Source organism: Dermacentor silvarum, chromosome 7, assembly GCF_013339745.2.
Source record: "Dermacentor silvarum isolate Dsil-2018 chromosome 7, BIME_Dsil_1.4, whole genome shotgun sequence".
Classification (NCBI taxonomy): Eukaryota; Metazoa; Arthropoda; class Arachnida; order Ixodida; family Ixodidae; genus Dermacentor; species Dermacentor silvarum.
In genome coordinates, this window is record NC_051160.1 from 61,164,992 (window position 1) to 61,173,358 (window position 8,367).

At 45.9% G+C, this 8,367-nt stretch overlaps 1 long non-coding RNA gene across 1 annotated transcript; it reads right to left on the reverse strand.

The window, feature by feature from the left end:
- Positions 1 to 321: 321 nt before the first annotated feature.
- LOC119458103 (uncharacterized) lies at positions 322 to 5,653 on the reverse strand. The gene is made up of 4 exons (XR_005193426.2): positions 5,235 to 5,653; positions 4,538 to 4,683; positions 3,581 to 3,662; positions 322 to 3,505 (listed from the first exon to the last, which is right to left on the reverse strand). It is a non-coding gene; the product is annotated as an uncharacterized LOC119458103 (long non-coding RNA).
- Positions 5,654 to 8,367: the final 2,714 nt, after the last annotated feature.

The following is an 8,367-nucleotide window of genomic DNA, read 5'->3' on the forward strand; positions in this document are numbered from 1 at the left end:
TGTTATTACAGTGAATAACAACTCTCTAAATTTAGCTTCTTTCTCACTAAGTTGTCAACACTGGTCCTTGGAAGCGTGTAGGCATGTGTGTGGGGGGCGGGGGGGGGGGGGGAATGTTGAGGTGCACAGTATGTTTTGCTGATGAAACTGCCCCATGGCAAGTTTCATCTATGAAAGATCGAGCAAGAGGGGGCCGGGGCCCTTGTCAAGTGCTCCGTCGCCTTTAGCCTCGGCCCCCTCTTAGACTGTGTCTGAGGAAACACTAAAAAAAGAAACTGAACTTGCATTGCTATTCAAAAATTCCGAATCAGTCTTGACAGAGATCACGAGATATGTTGCCATATTGATGGCCACTCTGTCTTCTACCTGTTGTAAGCAAGCATGAAAACACTGGTGGATGACTTGTTCCCAAGCAGTTTTTACTTTTGACAAGCTCAGCTGCTTGCAAGTTGCAGATGGAACAAACCCTTTCCCGTTTGATCCATTGGCAAGTGCCCAGCAGTAGTGACGACTCCGTGCAAGAAGGCGTGCGCGTAGGGAACTTAGAATGTTCAAATTCCATGTCCACTGCTTTCATTTTATGCAAGTTCTTTCCAGCTGTTATACACAGTGACCTGCAGTTTTATTCTAAACTTTAATTGAGATTTGATTTAAGCCGTAAATGTTTATTTTGCTCAGATTTCGCAGGAACATTGCATTTGCTGGTCTGCATTATTCAGCAAGACAGTTGGAATTGTTAGTAAGGACCAAATGAGGTGATGCAAAACGTAAGGGAAATTCATGTTTGGCTGAAATGCAGAAATAATGGAAGGAAGAAAAAAACGGCGTGCCACCAGTAGGAACTGAACTCGTCGTTGCACAATGCATGCAATGCTCTACAAACCCAACTGCAGTGGTGGCTATGCCATCTAGCCACTTTGTTTGGCATTAATGATCATGAGAGTTTGCTACGAAAATTACTAGAGGGAACTGGCGTTAGTGTTTACAGGAGCTGCGAGCATTGTAGTTCAGCTGGTGAGGGAATGACGGTTATCACAAGGGTTTTTCCTAAACTTTGTCTTAAAGAGTTCAAATGGCTTTGCAGTTTGCCAAACTGATCATATTCAACAAAATATTTTGTCATAAATGCCACAATTTGCAGCAATTACGCATGTGCAAAGAATCTTATTGACTTCTTCACTTAGAAAAATGGTATTTTGAAACTTGGACTAATGAAGACATAAAACATAGTGCTCAATGTCTCAGATTTGCCAATGGTATTTACAATTTTTCAGAAACTGCAGGGACAATTGGCCACATCTGTGACATGGTTATGTAACTACTATTCATTTTATCCAATTTCAGTTTAATTTTTTTGTGTATATATTTTTCCAGATGAAGCTTCACTGGCTTTTTTCAGTGGATAACCTTTTGCTTCGAGCTTACCCCCCCCCCCCCCCCCCCGCTTTTTTTTTCGGTGAATATCTGCTTCACTAATTTTGTGACTTGTGAAGTTGAAAAGTGCTGCGTAAGTGAAGGTCCTGCCCTTCAACATTGTAGTTGCATGTGATACAAATAACAGTTTTCTAAACGCAGTCTAGCAAGGGCTGAGTACCTGTGCACAATGTGTCTATGCAGAAATTCAACAGAGAGCATTTGGTAATCGAACACAAATAGAATGAAACTTTATTCGTTCCACTAAATTATACAAAAAAAGAATGACTAGGTGGATGCGATTGCATTATCATCATTGAACTGGCTTAGTTCGTCGACTGCAGTGTAAGGACACCAAGCACCCAGGTAAGGGCTTGCTCGATCCCTTTGCATATCCCGCCCCCTTTACGCTCTCTACTACTACTTTTCATCGCAGCAGTAAAAAAAATAGTAAAGATTGCTTGGGCGGCAGGCTGCATTCGTCGCTTTGGACGTGCCAAGCTCCTTGCATAGGAGTGCATGTAGCTCAGAAGCTGCGTCTGCTCGTCCTCTTGGCTTTCTGGTAAATTTGCTTTCAGCGCCCCTTTTTGGTTAAAAGCAGATTCCCCAAGTTGAAAGATTCGGCACACTTTGTACAGTTTAAGCTTAAACTGCAGAACCCCAAGTATGACCAACGGGGCACGCTTCATAATTTTCTTGCTTGAAAACTTGACGCACCAAGTTTGTGGTGATCAATGGCTGTTGAGAAGCTGCTGTCCAAACACGCAATAGGAAGTGTTGGCAGGATGTAATGCTGGTGATGGAACAGCAGTCGAAGGAACACTTGAAGGGGATTCGAAGGAGAGAAGCACAGATATCAGAACGACACTGGTTTCTTTTACTGTGCCACAGTGTGAAGAACGGCGTGATACGGCTTGCCAAGTTTCCAGCATCTGAGCTTGAGCATTTGCAATGCCAGAATGTGAGCACAAATTTTAGAACACCAGAAACTGCCATTACAGTTGCCCATTTCTTTACAGTCATCCTAGCAGAGCAGTAATGGCAATGCGACACAACATTTCAATGCTTTGGAGAAGTGTCGCAAGATATTTCACCACAGAGGCAAAGTGCAGGATTCAGACGACGCTCAGACTATGTACAAACGAGACAGAAGTTCACAGAAAAATGGAGGTTTGAAGTGATCAATAGCCAAACAATGAATGCCGCTGGAGCCACTGTTTCGACAAGGGCACTGGTTTTTGCCAGGGCAGCCAGAAACGTTGGCTTCGGCGACGTTCCTTGCTCCACGACTGTTGATCACTTAGGCCATGCATAGACAGACTTAACCAGCTCAGCTGGTGTTCTCAGACAGCTGAAGCTAACCACCTACCTGCCTTTGTTTTATGGAAAGGACAGGGAATGTTTTCGTGCAGCAGAAATGCACTAAAGACACTTGGCAGCCCAACCGAGTGGGTACCACAAAATTAACCCCATTAGACGGTAAGGTCATCTTCCCAGCGGGGCAGGTTACCAAGGTGTAGTCACTATTGTTTTCGAACAGAGCTTACGAGCACGGTGTGGCAGTCTTGCATCGAGGAAAATATAAACGTGATGAAACTATGTGCAAGAGGTAAGCGCCAGCACGTGTAGCTGGCACTTAGTCTAGATTCCAAACGTGACCGGTGCTGCCATTAGATGGGCAAATGTTCAATGGAAAGAAAAAATTTCTCAACAGTGAGCCTGCATTACATGATATACATCAATGCCATAAATTGTGTTTAATGTTTACTGTCACCGCTTTCAGGCACAAAAATCACCAGAAGTGCGTCCAAGCACAAAAACAAATGCTACCCTGCAACGTTCCAAATTGCATGATGCACAACCTAGTGAAGAATCGGATGGCTAGACCAGCAAATCATGCGCTGTTTACTTTTGTTGGAGAGTGCGCAGAGCAAGACAATGCGTCAGCAACAATGAAACTTCACTTGGTATTTCCAATGCCTTCAACCGTGGCCAATGGGCTTCAAAAACAGCCACCTTGTGTTCACTGTTCCAAAGGCATTTGATCGATGTGGCAGCCATGGCGTCGTACCAACTTGCGTCTCTGTATCGCCTGAAATAACCAGTAAAAAAATAAACACATACAGCCTGCTACTAACAGTAGATAACAAAGTTGCATTCCGCTTACAGTGAGCTGTATTACCAGGTGCATCCGCAGGTCATGTCTCGCAAGTCATCGTCGAACGTGCCTGACTCAGCAGACGGCTCATCTGTAAGGAGTGGCACAGAACATCTAGGATGTGTATATATCCTCCAACACCAAAGGCCCAGATGTGTGATCTCCATGTGGCATTCTGCAATCCCTCTGGCTTTCTTTTCCCCAATTCCCCTCGTTCTGTATTTACTAGCCCCATCCTCTTTCAAGCAAGCTGGCTATGTGCTGCTTCCACAGTAAACAACTAACCTACTTTCAATTCTTTCGTTTATGTTACAGTTGTTAATAATACCGGTCTGCCGACCGTCGGTTGTCTGAACTCCATGCTATCGGCCAGCCGCTGAGTGAAAACATCAAATCAACCATGTGATTACCACCATGTGATTGTGTATATTGACACCACGTCTCTGAGGGAGCTCCGAAACACTTGTCTTCGCTTAGTTTCTCTGAACAATTCTCAAAGTAGGTGTGTGGTTTTCAAGCATCAAGTTGATGCTTCTAGAGGGAGGAGGGGCTAAATGAGGCAGCGCATGGCACACGAGGATGCAGAAGACTTACATTTCGTTTACGAGGCCACACATGCCATGACCACACTACAATGCTATTGTAACGACGCGTCATGTTGCTGTCCAATTAGGTGACAATATATTTATTCGTGGTCAATACTAACATTCTTGCCTCCAAACTGTCAATGGCGATATCTCAGATTAAAATGACCTTCTCTTCGCAGGAAATTAGGATTTATTTGATTCGTGGGGTTTAACTTCCCAAAGCGACACTGTGCCAATGACAGATTACATAGTGGAAGGCCCTGAATTAATTCTGACCACTATGGGTTCTTTAATGTGCACCCAAATCTAACTACACGAGCGTTTCAGCATTTTGCACCGAGGCAGCTTCATAAGAACTGGAAAGTAAAAGCAGACACACCTGCTTAGCTCTCAGTTCGTCCGTTTGGATCGCAATGCCTCTCATCTTTGTCTTCGCCAGCGTTGCCCGAGTCGCCGTTTGCAGTATGCACTGAGTCTGCGCATCGCACTTTCCGTCATCGACAGAACTGTGCAACAAGGTTGGATCTATAGCAGGAAGACAAGAGGCAAGTGTGAAGCATCAGGTTTCTCTCATGGCTTGAACATAACATGTAGACATGAGGGTACAGGCCTACTTTTCCTATTACACGGAACCTAGACTACAAAAAATTTGTGTGCATATGTGTATGGATCGGTAAAGCATACAATGCGTATGCTTTCAATATGCCAAAACTGGCCCTTGATGTTATTGCCAAAATATCAGACCATAGTCGATGGCCTGGACTTGATGTTGCAGGCGACTGCAGTGATAAAAGCTAACGCCTTTTAGGTAGCAAGCACGTTGCTTGCAAAAGGAACGCGGCACAACTCATCAAGCATAATACGCAACAGTGAACTTGGCTAAGGCCGCTAAGCTAAGCGGCAACTGCACTGACATTCGTGACGTCGCGCTTACACCGAACGACATGCAGTGCCAGGTCACAAAGAATAGGGAGCATCGATAGAATGAATTTGCGTGACGACGCTATGCACAGCGATCACTCGCTTTAAAGCACACCAGCGTACTTCAACGTAAACGTCAGGCGATTGCTTATAACCTGTTCTTAACGAAGGCGACGCCGGGGCGATGTTTAAGGAAAAGCAAGCATTGGCACACTCGTCGTCAGGCTTGGATATGACTGGAGCGGGGCGGTACACTGTTGGCACAGCATCTGGTCTGAGACGCTGTTTCTTTCTTTCCAGCCCGAAGTCGGCCAAGTACTGCACGTTTCGCGTGTATGAGTCTGGCACGAAGTGTCGTGAGCACACCACACTGTGCTTATTGGGCGTCCAGTCTCTGCCTCGGTCGCGGCGCACGAAGTCGGCCCACACTTGCTTGAGCACCGGATCATTCGGGAAGCGATGAAATGAATGCCCATCCCCACACTTGCTGGCGCAGAATTCAACGGAACAAACTGCCGGCATAAGTGCGCAGACCATGACGGCTAAAGCGAAAGCAGGCACCGCGTTCCCGTGTACGCTGCCATCTGCAAGCTGCGATTTCCGTTTCCGGTGCACGCTTGGAAAGGAGAAGATGAAGGGGGAAGGGCAAGGAAGTGAGGCAAGGGGAAGAGAGAAGCAACGCAAAAACAACGAAACAAATTTAAAGCGGGCGACCCAACCGGTAGTGCGCGGGTGATTTGAAAACAATGCGCAGAAGAAAACTTGATCCGTGTGTGAAGCACTGCCTGCGAAGCAACCGGTACAGCACATCATGTATGTTAATTGTTGCTGTCCTGCACAGTACTAAATAACATACATGGCCCTACACGTGTCCTTGAAATAGCTGTGTGGGCTGTCTTTGATATGTTTGAATGAAGATGCAGTGACCGGGGTTAAACACATGGATACAGCCGAGTCGACAGCATCCCGACGTCCAACTCGACAAAAGGCGGCTGACGCAACGGAAACACCGTCATCGTACCGCAAAGATACGTTTTTGTTTGCGATATACGATCACTAACGGTTTCCGGAGCATATGCTCCTGAAAGACATTAGACCGAGAACATGATGATCGTTTAGTCCCTCGATCGTGCCTGTAGTTATTTGTATTGACTATTTGTCGTGATTACATGTAAGTGTAACATGTACGTCGCTCGCGCTCTGTTTTTAACGCGATTTGCATTATTTGGGAATTTCACCTAGTTTGCGGTATGCCTTTCCGCGTCTAACCTCTTTCACGCCAACTTGGGTCACTAGGCAATCAATCCACAGTCTAAAGGGTAGAGAGAGAGAAAAAAACAACAACATTTATTTGGACCATCGAGGTCGTTGCTCTTGAGGACGAGTGGGTGGTGTCCTCATACCAGGAATCCACTGGCCATGGCTGGTCGACGTACTTGCTGGACGAGAGCTTCTTGTCCTGCCAGGGTATCGCCGGTCAGCTGTACCTCCCACCGCTCAAATGACCTGCTAGGCGTCTTTAGGTGTTGAGGTTTGCCCCCGAACCCCCACGAGATGTGAAAGAGTGTATAGGGCGTGTGTCGCCGCACCAGGGGCAGATGCCGCGATATGTTTGTGGGTAAATTTTGCTGTGGTGAGGGAATCGGGTCCGAAACCAATCGTCGGATGTACCAACTAAGGTCACTGGGGTTTTGACACTCAGTATGTGCCGCCCTTCAATGAGCCTGCTTCAGACTAACTTGGATCACTGCGTACGTGCCACTGAGAACGTGCCGCTCTTCAATGAATCTCTTTGACGCAAGCTTGGGTCACATGGGCGTGTGCCGCTCTTGAATGCAAAAATAACAAAAAAAAAAAACAAATCGTTTAAGTATCTGGAGCTGGGCGGATCTTAACCCACGTCGTATATTGCACCTATATTCATGCGCGGACTTCGCATCGGCGCCGCCAGATGCCGCAGCGTGTCTTGAGCGATGCGGTACGAGTCAGGACAAAAGGGAACAGAAGACGTAAACCCAAGAGCTGGTGGGATGAGGAGGTTAAGAAGGCCATAGAGAAACGTCAGGAAGCATCCAGGGAACACAGATATCCAAAGCAGAGGGGTGAACAGGAGCTGATGTAAGCAGAAAATGGAATAACTTCTTAAACTGTAGAAGGGAAGCATCCAATTTGATCAATGAGAAGATCAGAAGAAAGGGGAGCCAATGGTTGTCAGAAGTAAACAAAAAGGATAGAAAAGCAGCGAAGAAATTTTGGAAACATCTCAACTCGTTGAGTAATAAGACTAGCCTAGAGCAGAGGTTTATAGTTACAGCTCAAGGTGTTCGACTAGAGGGAGATGAGGCAATGGAACATATAAGAACAATGATGACAGAAAAATTTAAAGAACGAAACATAGCATGTGCTCAATCAGGTGAGGATGGACTAGTAAGTGCAGTACGTGGCTCCACTGGCACAAAGCGAGTGGGAAAGGGAGAGAAGAGGGTTCCTAGTAGCACGTCGACAGGTCCTGATGGCATCCCAATTATGTTGATAAAGACATTGGGCTAAAAATCTAAGAAAGCATTAAGAGAGGCAGTGAGCAAAATGATAATGGACGGTAAAGCCCCCGACGGGTGGAGACTGAGCAGGATGAGCATGATATATAAGGGAAAGGGGGACAAAGCCGACATAAACAACTACCGTCCCATAACAGTGACGTCAGTGGTTTACAGGGTGGCGATGCAGATTATAAAGAACAGACTGCAGGCATGGGTGGAGAGCGAGGAGGTGCTGGGGAACTACAAAATGGGTTCCGAAAACAAAGAAGGTTAGAAGATAATCTGTTCTCATTGACACAGTGTATTGAAATAGCAGAAAAGGAACACAGGCCCCTATGGCTTGCCTTTCTGGATATCAAGGGAGCCTATGACAGTGTAATCCAAAGGGATTTGTGGGACATACTGGGCACTCTAGAGGTGGAAGATGGAGTAAGAAATCTTTTAAAAGATATCTATAAAAGTAACAAGGTGCTTATAAAATGGGAAAACAAGGTATCTGGGCCTATAGAGATACAGCAGGGGCTTAGGCAGGGGTGCCCTCTGTCACCTCTGTTGTTCATGCTGTATTTACAAGGATTAGAGAAAAAATTAGAGAGGAGCGGACTTGGCTTCAACCTTTCCTATTTCAAGCAAGGAGAATGGATTAAACAGTCATTACCAGGACTGATGTATGCGGATGACATTGTACTTATGGCTGACAGCAAGGAAGACTTGCAGAGATTAATGGACATCTGTGGTAAAGAGGGAG